At 41.7% G+C, this 15,427-nt stretch overlaps 2 long non-coding RNA genes across 2 annotated transcripts in view; one reads left to right on the forward strand and one right to left on the reverse strand.

Moving 5' to 3' along the window:
• Positions 1 to 3,487: 3,487 nt before the first annotated feature.
• LOC127542983 (uncharacterized) overlaps positions 3,488 to 15,427 on the reverse strand; it is a 68,927-nt gene continuing 56,987 nt past the window's right edge. Inside the window, exon 2 of the long non-coding RNA XR_007948989.1 lies at positions 3,488 to 5,600. This is a non-coding gene — a long non-coding RNA (uncharacterized LOC127542983). The remainder of the gene's footprint in view (positions 5,601 to 15,427) is intronic.
• Positions 5,266 to 15,427, forward strand: part of LOC127542986 (uncharacterized) — a 67,338-nt gene continuing 57,176 nt past the window's right edge. The window contains exon 1 of the long non-coding RNA XR_007949013.1: positions 5,266 to 5,362. This is a non-coding gene — a long non-coding RNA (uncharacterized LOC127542986). The remainder of the gene's footprint in view (positions 5,363 to 15,427) is intronic.

Genomic DNA, 15,427 nt, shown 5'->3' on the forward strand with positions numbered 1-15,427 from the left:
GATCTGTTTAGCTCACTGAAAAGGAGTCACTTACTAAAAATGGTTATTTTATTTCTTTTAAGATATATTTAGGCTCATTCTAACTTATCTACTATTACAGCTTATTAAAAGATTCATTCAGTGAATCTAATTGGAAATTAAGACTTAAAGAATATTTATCCTAGCTTAGGTCTTCAAAAGGAAAGGAAACCTCAAACCTGATACTAAAGTAAGTCCATGTTATCAATATTAATTGATTTAGAGATTATCCTTTTCACATCCTCTCTTTACTTTTGTTTTTATTGCAAACTCTTCTGTCTTGCCTCTATTACAAATAACACTAGTTCTTTATTTTAGACAGATAATATTTACTGGTTTAGGAAAGCCCCATTTATTCCTATGTTTCTTGTGTTTTGCATAGTAATAGGTTTTGTATTTTGGTGGTTTAAAATTTTTGCATCAATATTCATTATAGAATTTGGTCTCTACTTTTGTTTCTGTATGGCTTGCATCAAGGCAATATTTATATGATATAATGCATTTGGTAGGACCCAGTCATTGTCTGTTTCTTGAACCATTTAGACGGGTTGGAATTAATTGTATTTACATGGTTCTAAGAAGTTGCTTTTAAATCCGTTTTGTCCTCAGGGTTCACTTAGAAAGAACATTGGGGAAGATTTAATAGCATCACTAACTCCCATATTAGATTAAAAAAAAAATCCAAAGTCTTTTGTGATCCCAGCACTGACCAAGTTGGGGCCACAGATATAAAGCTAGATAACTAAAGTTGTGAAACTGCTAAAAAAAAAAAAAAACACCTTAACAGATTCTGGAGATTTTGCTATCACTCATTAAGGAGATTGGCAATGAGTCATTTTAACATTGCAGGTAAGAGCTCCTGAGCCTATGGGGGAGTTCCCATTGTGAAACATCTTTGTAATTTCTGAGATACCAGCCTGAAGAATTTCTATTAAGCTAAAATAAGGATGACATCTTATAAAAGTTTAAAAAGTTTTTAAAAGCAGTTGACAAATTAAGATCATCATAGCCAATGTTCCTCTGTTTCCTCATTTTCTCAGATCAGATTAAGAAAAGAGAATGCTGGAGAATTGTAGGAAAACTTGAATTCTGCCTCATCTGGCAGAAAAGGGGAGGCAGCAACTGCAGCGGGGCCCTAGAAACCCTGGCCCAGCATCTCCCCAAACCAGCAGCTACAGATGGGGTTGGGGGGAGGGTCAGGCCCGAAGGCCAGCACTCTCTGAGCCCTAACATTTATCTCAATCCACTAATCCATCTAGGTGTCCCTGCTTATAAATTGCGGGAGTTACAGCTAAGCCAACGTGTCTGTTTTTTATGAACATTGTAAGATGCTTAATTCAGATATTTGTCCTTCTTGCCATAGCGTTAAATGTAAAATTGGTGACTGCTGCTTATTCTGAGCACTTGGCTGTAGGTATGAAAGTATGCTCCCCAATTAATGTATGCCCCCAGCCCTTGCCAGGATGGGGGAGGTGTCACAGAGCAGAGCCAACAGCAGGCCTGAGGCTAGAGGGGATGTGCCTGGGGGGGCAAGAAGCTCAGCCCCTTCTCTGGGTCTTTGTCTATTCCCCTCAATTTGTAAACTTGCTAAGGTCCTTGACACCATGTTGTGAGAGGGTATATAGGCCATCAGCCCTGGAAATACTTGTTATGGCTGAACAAAGTCCCAAACAAGGAGCGGGATTAATGAGAATCTACAGATCTTTTTATGATACAGAAGAGTTTTCTAATGACTGGGCTTTATGCCAGGATTAGTTTAAGGATGAGAAGAAAACCAAGTGAAAAATGTTAAGTGAAATTTTTACGTAGGAGCATGCTGGCAAACCTTGTCATTGTCACAAGGCTAACTTAATGGGTTGTACTGAGTCACCTTACAGAGGTTCCCACTGTTTAAAGAGATGTGGGGAAGAGGAGTCTAAGTTTAGAAACTGGTGCTAAGGGAAGTGAGCAGAAGCAAGAGAACACTGTACACAGTATCAACAAGGTTATGTGATGATCAACTGGGAGGGACTTGGCTCTTTTCAACACTGAGGTGATTCCAGGCGATTCCAATAAGCTTGGGATGGCAGGGGCCATCTGCATCCAGAGAGAGGACTACAAAGGCTGACTGTAGAGCAGAGGAGCACAGTATTTTTCACCTGTGTTGTTGTTGTTTGGTTTCTTGTTTTTGTTTTTCTTTTTCTCAATTTTTTCCTTTTCATGTCATTTCTTGTGTGTGTGCAACATGATGAGTATGTTTATAACAATGACACATGTTCAACTTATATCAGATTGCCGGCTGTCTTAGGGAGGATAGAGAGAAACATTTGAAACGCAAGGTTTTCTGAAGGTGAATGTTGGAAACTATCTTTGCATGTCCTTGGAAAAATAAAACAGGATAAAAAGTGTTTTCTGTAATGGTCGAACTGAAAACCATCTTTTAGATATCACACTATGTTGTGGGTTTTCTGTGATTAGTCTCGCAGTGTTACCTATGGAAGCTTACGGGCAATAAGTGTTATTTCGGGTATGTGATGTTTGAGAGCTGAAGCCCCGAGAATGAAACTTGCTATTGGAGACAGAATCTCTTAGGACTCGCTGATGCTGCTTTGAGCTCTGAATTCAGGTATGATTGTCTGATGGCCCATCAAGCCAGTCAGTCCTCATTGGAAAGAGCTGTCACAGCCTACTCAGAGGGGAGTGATCCTGCACACTCAGAGGTGGAGGTCTGCATCTGGCAAAAGCTGAGAGGACAAGCTTTGGCTTCATTATTGTGAGAACTTCCCATCCTGTTTCCCAGCTGTGTTCTTTGACTCGGAAGGTCTCCCAATTTACTTTTCCCGAGTCTGTGTATGAGATAGAATGGTGACCACATGATTGCTTGTAGACTGTGACTCTTACCTCAAGTCCAACAGACCCAAGAATGCTTTATTCCGACAGCCGTGTGCCTTTAGACTTAAGCCAGAAGGACCAGTTTGATACTGTTATAATCGTGTTCTTGCTTTTCCTTTTATAGCAGTTTTCCATAATGAGAGCAAGTGATCAGTAGAAAAAATGAGCACAAATGTAAGTATGTAGGATATTGCTGTTTTCAGTCCTAAAATATGGAGTCATAATAAACTGACCAGTCAGGAAATGTGTGTGTGTGTGTGTGTGTGTGTGTGTGTGTGTGTGTGTGTGTGTGTGTAATTTCTATGAAACAAAGTCCTTAAATGTTTCAAAATGTTATAAGAATAATCGGGTCTTTATATTGTAAGACCTGGCTGTTATTCTCTTGATTATTGAAACTACATCAGAGATGTTGCTGGCGTGGTTTGTAGAAGAGAAGAGAATTTCAGTGCAGTTTTGTACAGGATATTTCCCACAGGTGACCTCTCCCCCTCCAGAGCCCACTTCACTCCTGGGTTCGGTGCTTCTTCTCCTTGCTTCCCTGTTGCCACGCATTTGGTCAGCCTCACTATGTCTGATGCTGTGGTGAAAAAGGAGCACATTCTTTTTTTTTTTTTTCCATGATAGCTTTTTATTTACAAGATATATGCATGGGAAATTTTTCAGCATTGACAACTACAAAACCTTTTGTTCCAATTTTTCCTGCTTCACTTTAGACCACCTCTTTGCTTCTGAAGGGGGTCTCTGTGCTCTGGCCAATACTTCCTGGTGCGTTGTCATCCACCCCTCCAACAAATTGCACTATGGGCTGACCGATCCTCAAGAAGGTCAGTGGGATACTTGACCTTCCTCAGCAGCTACATTCAAAGGGTTTGGGGACAAGCTCCGGGGGAATTTACTGTCCTCTCTAGTGATGCTTTCCTAATTAATATTTTGTTTTTGATTTAGTCCTTGCATTTTAATAAGTTTTGTGTCTTTCAGACAAGTGTTAATCAGATTTCAGAGGGCCCTACAGGACAGCTATCTGTCAGCACCTCAGCCTTTGGATGCTGCTCCTCCCACCTGTGAAAGCTGCTCCTCCCACCTGTGGATGCTGCTCCTCCCACCTGTGGATGCTGCTCCTCCCACCTGTGGATGCTGCTCCTCCCACCTGTGGATGCTGCTCCTCCCACCTGTGGATGCTGCTCCTCCCACCTGTGGATGCTGCTCCTCCCACCTGTGGATGCTGCTCCTCCCACCTGTGGAAGGTGCTGGGCTGCAATTCCCATCCAGCTCCACTCACTCATGACTAAGCCTTTAAGCAGGAGCAGGTCTATGCCCCTTATCAGCTGGAAACAGTTATGGAAAATGAGACATTCATTCCTGGCCCCAAAGGGATTTGGGTCACAGGTCTTTGAGGGGAATCATGGAGTGTTTGCTGCTGCCGCAGCCCCAGCAGTTCTACCACTTTCTCTCAGAGACTTCATTGGAATAAAAGGACCCTTTGCTTTTTCCATGTATAAGGTGCTGCCCCCGCTCCGGAACAAAAGGGTTTTTACCCTTTTCACAGGGACCTTGCTCATGCATGCCCGACCTGGGATTGTAAAAGAAGTGCAAAATCTACTGAGCTCATCCAACTTGCTGCCAAATTCTCCTATTTTTTGCTTCCTTTCCCTTCTCTGAATAAACCCTCACATCACTCTGCTGGGTGTCCCCACCCCCTTAAAGAGGAGGTTCCCAGTGTGGTTTACCCTTTACTTAAGCAAATGGCCAAATCAGTGTCTTTGCTTGATTTGAGGTGGTTTGAGCCTGACTTCTTTCAGAGAAGCTACCAGAAACCATTGCCCAGCACCCCCGATCTTCAGTGTACCCCAGCGTTGAGTCTTTTCTCACAAAAGGTCCCAACTTCCTCCTTACTAAATGTGAGTCCCACTAGGGCACTGTGCCTGATTTATGGCATCATAATAAAACGTTTTGCCCCTTGAATCTGCGGCGCCTGAGCCTGTGAGTTCTTTCCGCATGACGGCCGGCCTTTATGACTTCTTTTACCTCATCAGTTCCTGGCAAATAGGGAGGGCATGATGCGAACAAGCGTGCCAAGGCCTCCCCAGAGGCTCGGGGCTGGAGCCAGTAGGAAGAGCATTGCTGTGGCCAGGGGCACAGGGGCACGTCAATGCCAAAGGCTCGGGTGTTAGAGAATGCCGGCCAGGAGGGCGTTAGAGCATGAATCCCAGGGGGAGGCAGGGAAACTCGTGGGGTAGAGAGCTTCCAGGCTGGGGATTGAGCCACGGCGACCCTGCAGGGGAGCAAAGGTCAGGCTGGAAACCCCAGCCTGGGCTGGGACTTGAATAGAAGGCTTGGCCATTGCCGTTCCCGAAGACGCAGGTCAGAGGTCTGGCTCCTGATTTGGCAGGCAGGCTCCTGCACCCCACTTGTCAGAGGGAGCATTTGTCGTGTTCTACAAAATCTGGGGCCAGAGGGGCCTTCAGGAAGCAAAGTTTTCCTGTTTCCTCTTCCTCACACAAGATACTTGATTACCCATGTACATATCACTGCAAAGGCTGTCTCCCATGACTCCTACAAAGTAGGCATCTAATGAATGCTCACTGATCAATTAATTGACCTTCAAGAACATAGCACACTCTTTCCCTGACACGTGGTCTCTGCAGTTTCTGAAATATTTAGACTTGGGTCAAGAAAACCATTCTAGAAACTCCAGTATCTCCCCTGTACACCTGGAATTAAACAGAGACTCCAGTCATTGACTTTTAAAGATCTTGAGAATTTAGCTATATGCTACTTGGTTAGTTATATACTGTTCTCTTCCATGGGTTTTACTGTAATTGCCTGCTTATTTTTGATTTCACATGACTCTTCATTTCCAGAAATCCTTTACGACTGGCACAATGTGCCTGGCGCATAGTAGGTGATCGATACATGTCTGCTGAATTGAATGAGATTGAAAGTATATGCATATTAAAAGCTAGTTCACCAATTACTTGCCTTTGAGGAACATTACGTGTCTTCTTTCACTGACATCTTGTGTTCAAACAGGATACTGCAATGCATTTTAAAATTTAGGACAGGGAAAAATACTAAGGACATCCTATTATGCCTATTTCTTAATATTACACTTAGATGAATTCCACAGTGTAATTGTATTTATTTCAACCTGTGGGACAGTTTTCTCCAGGTTAAATGGCAAAGAAGGGCGATAACTGAAGTGAGTAACGAATTCCTTCAGTGTGCATAGGAAATGAAGCCAAATCATCCATATTGAAATGACCCAACAAAGTTCATATGGAAAAACAAAAGGTCAAGAATTTCAAGGGAATTAATGAAAAAAATCAAATGAAGGTGGCCTAGCTGAACCAGATCTAAAATTATATTATAGAGCAGCAGTTACCAAAACCATTTGGTATTGACTAAGGAATAGATTAGTTCATCAGTGGAGTAAGTTAGGTTCAAAGGACAAAACAGTCAAGGACTATAGCAGTCTAGTGTTGGACAAACCCAGAGACCCCAGTAGAACTTACTGTTTGACAAAAATTGCTGGGAAAATTGGAAACTGGTATGGCAGAAACTAGGCATCGACCCACACTTAACACCGTACACCAAGATAAGGTCAAAATGGGTTCATGCTCTAGGCATAAAGAAGGAGATTATAAATAAATGAGAGGAACACAGGATAATTTCCCTCTCAGACCTGTGGAAGAGGAAGGAATTTGTGACCCCAAAAGAACTAGAGATCATTATTGACCACAAAATAGAAAATTTTGATTGTATCAACCTGAAAAGTTTTTGTACAAACAAAACTAATGCAGACAAGATTAGAAGGGAAGTAATAAACTGGGAAAACATTTTTACAGTCAAAGGTTCTAATAAAGGCCTCATTTCCAAAATATATAGAGAATTGACTCTAATTTATAAGAAATCAAGCCATTCTCCAATTGATAAATGGTCAAAGGAGATGAACAGACAATTCTCAGATGAAGAAATTGAAACTATCTCTAGCCATATGCAAAAATGCTCCAAGTTATTATTAATCAGAGAAATGCAAATTAAGACAACTCTGAGATAGCACTACCCACCTGTCAGACTGGCTAGAATGACAGGGAAAGATAATGCAGAATGTTGGGGGAGATATGGGAAAACAGGGACACTGATACATTGTTGGTGGAACTGTGAATACATCCAACCATTCTGGAGAGCAGTTTGGAACTATGCTCAAAAAGTTATCAAACTGTGCATACCCTTTGATCCAGCGGTGCTACTACTGGGCTTATACCCCAAAGAGATAGTAAAGAAGGGAAAGGGACCTGTATGTGCCAAAATGTTTGTGGCTGCCCTCTTTGTAGTGGCCAGAAACTGGAAACTGAGTGGATGCCCCTCCATTGGAGAATGGCTGAATAAATTGCGGTACATGAATATTATGGAATATTATTGTTCTGTAAGAAATGAACAACAGGATGATTTCAGAAAGGCCTGGAGAGACTTTCGTGAACTGATGCTGAGTGAAACGAGCAGGGCCAGGAGATCCTTATATACTTAAATAATAATACTATATGATGATCAATTCTGATGGATCTGGCCATCTTCAGCAATGAGATGACCCAAATCAGTTCCAATGGAGCAGTAATGAACTGAACCAGCTACGCCCAGCAAAAGAACTCTGGGAGATGACTAAGAATCATTACATTGAATTCCCAATCCCTGTATTTTTGCCTGTCTGCATTTTGGATTTCTTTCACAGGCTAATTGTACAATATTTCAGAGTCCGATTGTTTTGTACAGCAAAATGAGGGTTTGGTCATGTATATTTATTGTGTATCTAATTTACACTTTAATATATTGAACATCTCCTGGTCATCCTGCAATCTAGGGGAGTGGGGGGAAGGAGGGGAACAATTGGGAACAAAAGGTTTGACAATTTTGTCTATGATTTGCTGTTTCACCCAATCATTCTTTAGTATAAGATTATTTAGTTTCCAATTATTTTTTGGTCTACTTTCCCCTGGCTTTTTGTTGAATGTAATTTTCATTGCATCCTGGCCTGAAAAGGATGCATTTACTATTTCTGCCTTACTGCATTTAAATTTGAAGTTTTTATGTCCTAATATATGGTCAATTTTTGTATAGGTTCCATGAACTGCTGAAAAGAAAGTGCACTCCTTTCTGTCTCCATTACATTTTCTCCAGAGATCTGTTAAGCCAGAACTTAACAAAAAGTTTGATCTACAAATATAGAACTCAAGAGAAATCTAAAAAGGTAAAGATTAATCTTGGGAACTATATTTCTGATATAAAGATGTATAAAGAATACATGTATACCTTGTTCTAGAAAGTAGATGTGTAAAGGACATTGTACCAGAAAAAGGGTAAAGTGGGGGTACTACATCTCATGAAGAGGCAAAGGAAACCTATTATATCCGAGAGAAAGAATGGAGGGGGATGAATATAGTGGGTATCTTACTGCCTTCAGAACTGGCTTTAAGAGAAAAATTTTAGACATATTCAATTTATGGTGAAACTTCTCCCACCTCATTGAAAAGTGAGAAGGGAAAAGTGAAAAGGGAAGGAATAAGCTAAGCGGAAGGGAATACGGAAACGGGGAGGGAAAGGGGTAAGATAGGGGGAGGAAGTCTAAGCGGGGAGGGAGAGAGATACTAAAAAGGGAGGGGTGTGAGAAGCAAGTGGGAATACTGGGAAGGGAGGTAAGGGGGAAAGAAGGGAGAAAAGCATAAACAGGGGTTAACAAGATGGCAAGTAATACAGAATTGGTCATTTTAACCATAAATGTGAACGGAGTAAACTCCCCCATAAAGAGGAAGCGGTTAGCAGAATGGATTAAAAGCCAGAATCCTACAATATGTTGTTTACAGGAAACACACCTGAAGCGGGGAGATACATGCAGGTTAAAGGTAAAAGGTTGGAGCAAAATCTACTATGCTTCAGGTGAAGTCAAAAAAGCAGGGGTAGCCATCCTGATCTCAGATGAAGCTAAAGCAAAAATTGATCTAATTAAAAGAGATAAGGAAGGGCCCTATATCTTGCTAAAGGGTAGCATGGATAATGAAGCAATATCACTATTAAACATATACGCGCTAAGTGGTGTAGCATCTAATTTCTTAAAAGAATAATTAAGAGAGCTGCAAGAAGAAATAGATAGCAAAACTATAATAGTGGGAGATCTCAACCTTGCACTCTCAGAATTAGATAAATCAAACCACAAAATAAATAAGAAAGAAGTCAAAAAGGTAAATAGAATACTAGAAAAGTTAGATATTATAGTTTTGCTGTCTATTTCTTCTCGCAACTCTCTTAATTTCTCTTTAAGGAAGTTAAATGCTATACCACTTGGTGCATATATGTTTAATACTGATATTGTGCCATTGTCTATAGTACCCTTTAGAAAGATATAGTTTCCTTCCTCTTTTAATTAGATCAATCTTTGCTTTTGATAGATCTGAAATAAGGATGGCTACCCCTGCTTTTTTGACTTCACCTGAAGCATAATAGATTCTGCTCCAGCCTTTTACCTTTACTCTGTATGTATCTCCCTGTTTTAAATGTGTTTCCTGTAAACAACAGATTGTAGGTTCTGACTTTTGATCCAGTCTGCTATCCGCCTCCTCTTTATGGGAGAGTTCATCCCATTCACATTTACGGTTAAAATACCAATTCTGTATTTCCTGCCATCCTATTACCCCCAGATTATACTTTTCTTTTTCTTGTCCTCCTTCCCTTCTTCCCCAGTATTAAACTTATTGGTCCCACTAACGTCACACAGCTCTCCTTCTTTAGTATCCCTTCCTCCTCCCTTTGAATCCCTTCCCCTTTCTTGTACCCTTCCCTTATTACTCTTTTTCCTTCTCCCTTTTCCTCTCCCACTTTTTAATGAAGTGAGAGAAGAATCTCTGTAAAACAAATATGTCAATTGTTTCCTCTTTGAGCCAACTCTGATGAGAGTAGGATTCACACAATGTTCCTCCCCCTCTCGAAGTTCCCTCACATATGATAGGTTTCCTTTGCCTCATTGTCACATGTAGTTTCCCTCTTTTTATCTCCCCTCTTCCCTTTTTCTGACACTATCCCTTTTCTATTTCTACTCCTTTTTTATGTTATATCGGTAAAATCAAATTATACATATGGGTTTTATGTATATCCACAACAGAAATACAGTTCTCAAGAGTTCCAGTTACCTTTTTCTACTTCTCTTGTTTCCTGTTGTTGGAGATCAATTTTTTTGTTTAAGTTTAGTTTTTTCCTTAGAAACAGATGGAATTCCTCTATTTCATTAAATGTCCATCTTCTTCCGTGGAAAAAAATACTCAGCTTAGCTGGGTAGTTTATTCTTGGCTGTATTCCAAGTTCTTTTGCCTTTCGGAATATCTGATTCCAGGCCCTTCGATCCTTTAATGTTGAGGCAGCCAGATCTTGTGTGACCCTTATTGTGGCATCTCGGTATTTGAACTGTTTTTTCCTGGCTGCTTGTAAAATTTTTTCTTTAGTCTGAAAATTCTGAAGTTTGGCCGCAATATTCCTCAGAGTCTTTATTTTAGGGTCTTTTTCAGAAGGTGTTCAATGAATTCTTTCAACGCCTATTTTCCCTTTCGGTTCTATTACTTCTGGGCAGTTCTCTTTGATGATTTCCTGTAAAATAGTATTTAGGCTCTTTTTTTCATCATAATTTTCTGGTAGTCCGGTGATCCTCAGGTTATCTCTCCTAGATCTATTTTCCAGGTCTGTTGTTTTTCCAAGTAAATAGTTGACATTTTTTTTCCAATCTTTCATTTTTTTTTTTTTTTGGTTTAGCTTGACTGATTCTTGATGTCTCAATGAATCAGTCATTTCTATTTGTTCAGTTCTGATTTTTAGTGAGTTATTTTCTTCATTAGCTTTTTTACTTCTTTTTGTATATGTCCAATTTACTTGTTTTGCTCTATGGAATTTTTTTCCATTTCACTAATTTTTTTTTTCTTAGTGACTTATTTTCTTTTTCCAATCCACAAATTCTGTTTCCCTACACTTCTTGGGAGTATTTTACCTTTTCCAATTCACATTTCAGGAAGTTGTTTTCTTTTTTCACTTTATCAAATTTTTCTTTTAGTGAGTTATGTGCCTTTTCTGTACTCTGTTGTATAGCTTCTCTTTCCTTTCCCCATTTCTCTTCTAGCTCTCTTTTAAGGTTTTTAATAGTCTCTTCTAAGAGAGCCTTTTGTATTGGAGACCAACAATTGTCTGGAGACTGTCTGCTACTAGTCTCTTCAAGGTTGAAAAGCTGTTCTCTTTCTGTATAAAAACAATCAATAGTTCTTTTGATTTTTTTTACTCATTTTGTTAAAGCCTGTAAGATCTGCCTTCAGAGCCAGGAGGTTACCAGCTTCCTCTGCAGAGCAGTGAAAGGTATATGGACGGGTAGCTGTCCTGCCAACCAGAAGTGTCTGCCCAGGAAGCGCAGTCAGCTGGGGAGGTTCTATTGCCCCAGGCTGAGCCCCCCACTCTGCCGATTAGAGGCTGCCCAGGCTGTGCCCCCCTGCTGTGCAGATTAGTAACTGCCCCCACAAAATCCCCGAATTGCAGGATGTGGCTGCAGGGCTGCACTAAAGTCTGCCTGAGTCACTTCCGGGTTTGAGGTATTACAGCCAGATCTCGTTAGGTTCTGGCGTTTTTTAGAGGACCCTCTGTTTTAGACTTTAATTTCTCTGCCAGTTTATTGCTTTGTAATCAAGGCAGAGCAGTTAGTCTATAGCAGAGTGGTCCCTATAACTTCTCTAGCCACAGAGATCACCCCTGCCCCTGGTCTGCTCAGGATGCTAGCCTCTTGCTGCCTGTGCTAGTCTTTTCCTGGCCTCTCAGGACAAACCTTTCCTGGCGATCTTCCGGATTGAATTCGGCTGGTAAATTGTAGTGCTTCTAATCTTCATGAATTTAAGCAGTGAAGAGTTATTTTTTAGGCTGGATTAAATAGTTGGTTATGAGGGTAATGAGAGGAGCTTAGAGAGTCGTGTGTGCCTGCTCCGCCATCTTGGCTCCGCCCCTCAGCTTTCTTTTGCCAGCACGGGCCATGGATTGGTATAACACTCAAAGTCTGATCCACATAACATTTACTGAAATATATATGTGTTTATAGGAACCACGTTGGTGAAATGGTTTTGGGAATGAGATTTATCTTTTCTCAAGCTTCTTTCTCTGCGTGTTGGCCCCAGGTCACAGAAAGACCAAAGAGTATTTCTGGAAAGAACATTGACTGTTCACCCATTCTTCAGAGGGAAACCAGAGGCTGAAGAGGAGAAATGTCTCAGGATCCCTGAGTCTACCAAGAACTACCTGCTGACTCTTCTTCTTTCAGTTCAGCAGCCCCAGGCAGGCAGGTCCTTCAACAAACTCTGCCGCTGCTGTTACATCCATGGCCTAAAGCATAGGTCAGAATTTCAGTGAATATTAAAATGCCTTTCTCCGTTTCTTCCTCCTGATCTCCAACCCAAGGCTCTCCAGGAACTGGACTGCTGTCCAACCATCCTCAACCCGCTAACCCCTATGAGATACAAGCTGGGGTCATTGAAGACCGAGAAATTTCATACCTGGCTTGCCCTTACCTTTGTCCTTGCAGCAAAGGGCTAGAGCCAGTCCTGCCGAAGCCGCCTCCAACCAGCAGCTTCCCAGACTGGGTTCCTTTGTAGGCTCTGGAAGGGATTTGAGAGGGGAGTTCCCACCTGATCCAGCAATCCTATTGGCAGCCTGCTTGGCACCTTAGCTAGTTAAGGACTAGCAGTCATGCCCACAGACTCCTTATTAGTCCTTGGACCTCTCTCCTTTCTCTGTGAGGATAAATCAGGACAAGTATTTAAGGATCGATAGAGTTTGAAAACCCAGATCAGAGCCTTGGGAACAAGCTCCTTGGTATCTGGTTGTCCAAGAATCACTCATTTTCATTTATTCTAGGATCAGTTAATACCCTGCTAGTCTTTGCCCTAGGCTCTCCTTGTGTGTTCCAATCCAAGGGGTCCCTGCCCTCAAAGGGATTCCCCTGTACAGACACCTACCTTCGTGCAAGCAGGACTCGAGACTCTCAGGATGCAGCCTGTTGGGAAGCAGAGGTCACTGACTGCAAGTTGTTCAAGTTCAGAGAATGTCAGTCTGAATGGACCTGAGCAAGTGGAGCAGAACTGTCCCAGATGGAAGGAGCCCCTGGGAAGGAGCCCAGTCAGGACTGGAAGCCGCGAGGGGTATCGGAAATCGAAGGGCTAGGAACTAGTCTTGGCCAAGCCTCTGCTCTTTCAACTTATAACTCTATTGACTGGGTTCCAGAAAAATACAAGCATTTCTATACCCCATTTCCCCTAGACTTCAATGACCATGATTGACAACTGGGAGGGATCTTTCTGATCCTGGGAAATAGGTAGCAAATTCAATAAAAAGTATGATGAAACATGATATGGTTTTGTGGTTTTCTAAGCTCCAGGGATCTTTCTGTACATTTGTGCGGCTCCCATTTCTGTGCCCCACTGGTTTCTCAGTCCCTCATCGGGCAAGAACAAATTCTCAGGGTTTCCCTTTCCTTTTGGAGTAAACCCTTACAAATTTGTCACATTCAGACCTACACACATTCACAATAACACACTCACACTCCCTGTTTAATCCTGTTGGAAGCTCAAGAAAATGGCTCATTCTGGGACATAGCTGACCCTCTACTTTGGCATGTTCTCCCTCTGGCTATAAAGATTCATACCAGAAAAGGAGGCTTTTGTTTATGTGGGGAATTTCCATCTCTTTCCAAAAACACAATCTCCAGCAGTTCTCTATCATCCCTAGCTTTCGGCTTAAAAAAAAAAATCCTAGATCACAATGATAGCTGGGGAATAATGTCCAACTCTGTCATTTGGTAGATGAAGAAACTGAGAACCAAACATGAAATTGTGCAAAGACAGCCCAGTAGCAATGGCAGCATCTGGGTGCACCCCCAGCTCCTTTTATCCACTGAACGCTTGTACACAGAGCACAGAAGGTTAATTCCAAAACTCCACTGAAGATCCACCAATACAGTCTATACTATTGATGGTCTACAATGGAATAGTTCTCAAGGGAACCAGGGCTCCTGGCTCTTCTGACTTTTTCACCTGGATAGGTTCTGCATCTCCCTGGGCACATAAGGCCAACATTGCACACACTGAGTCAAGTCTAGGTCAGATCCTGAAAGGAATCCTTTGGATTCCCTTGCCCCCCACCCGAAATTCCCTCCAGAACCTGATCATCCAGCCTGCCACCCGCAACAATCCGGGTCTCAGGACACAGCAGCAAGGTCCTGAAGCCCACATTTCCCCTGAAATTTTTACCTTAGAGGAAAATTTTAACCCTCCTGCTTGGTGGTTGCTCTTGTTCCAGCTGCCTCTGCAAACAGGGATTTGCTCAGACCGTGTTTCCTCGGACTCAGATCGATCCTGTGACCAAGGACAGCTTATTGGAGTGAACCTTCACTACTTAGGACTGAATAGACTTTGTGACAAACAGGGCACATAGGCCCTTTGATATCTCCATAGTTCCTTGTTGACCTAGGTAAAAAACAAACACACACACACACTTATTTCCACGTAACAAACTGTTTAAAAACTACTTTGAATTAACCACCCAATGAAGTATATGTGGAGCAACCATTTCCAGTTGGGGAAAAAAATCTTAGCTCAGTCTAGGGGCTGATTTAGATCTCTTGATAAGTAAATACCAGATAGTTCCCCTACACACCTACCCACATACTCTTGTATTGTTGTCTGAAGACTACAAGGTAGTGACTGCTGCAGGCATTATAGAAAATAAGCTTTAAAGTGCCAACTATGATTTTATTCCATTCCTTATGTGTGTATGTGGGATTGTTTTCCTTAGATGGAAACTAAAGTCAGATTTTTCTAATTTAGAAAAACAATTTTCTAAAATATTTTAGTCATTTAAAAAAATTGTCAGTACACTGTCTTGTTCTTTCCACCCACATCTTGATAAGACAAGCAATTTGATTCTAATTATACAAGTGAAGTCATAGAAAATACACGATGTATTATGATGCATATTACAAAAGAAAATGCACATACACAAAAATAGGACGTTTCAATTTGTAATTGGAGTTCATTCTTTCTCTTCAAATGGAGAGAATTTTTCAGCCTTGACCTTGAAATTTTCTTAATAGGGAGTAGTGCATGAGTCCTGCGGGTTCGTGGACTGTGGGCCCAGCATCCAGGCCTCCATGTCAGAGGTGTGAAGGACAGGACTTTTCCCAGGTTCTCAACAAGTGAGCACAGGATGGAGTCTCCCTGCCTTTTCTAGTTGACCTTGATTGGCCAGGACAAATCTTCCAAAGCCAGCATCATTTGCCGACACTGCCCCCACTTTTGCAGCATACTCTCCTTCTTTACAGACCTTGCTATCACCTTTTAGATGACTGAGTCTTCCTGGCTGCCCTCAAGTCCTGGATAAAGGCAGAACACACATCCAGCAGGACTTGGATGGATTCTGGGCTCCATTGAGTCCACGGGGCAAGCAGAAGCCTGAGGTCTTGCCTTCTTCCAGTGGT

The sequence above is a fragment of the Antechinus flavipes genome, chromosome X (assembly GCF_016432865.1).
Source record: "Antechinus flavipes isolate AdamAnt ecotype Samford, QLD, Australia chromosome X, AdamAnt_v2, whole genome shotgun sequence".
Lineage (NCBI taxonomy): Eukaryota > Metazoa > Chordata > Mammalia > Dasyuromorphia > Dasyuridae > Antechinus > Antechinus flavipes.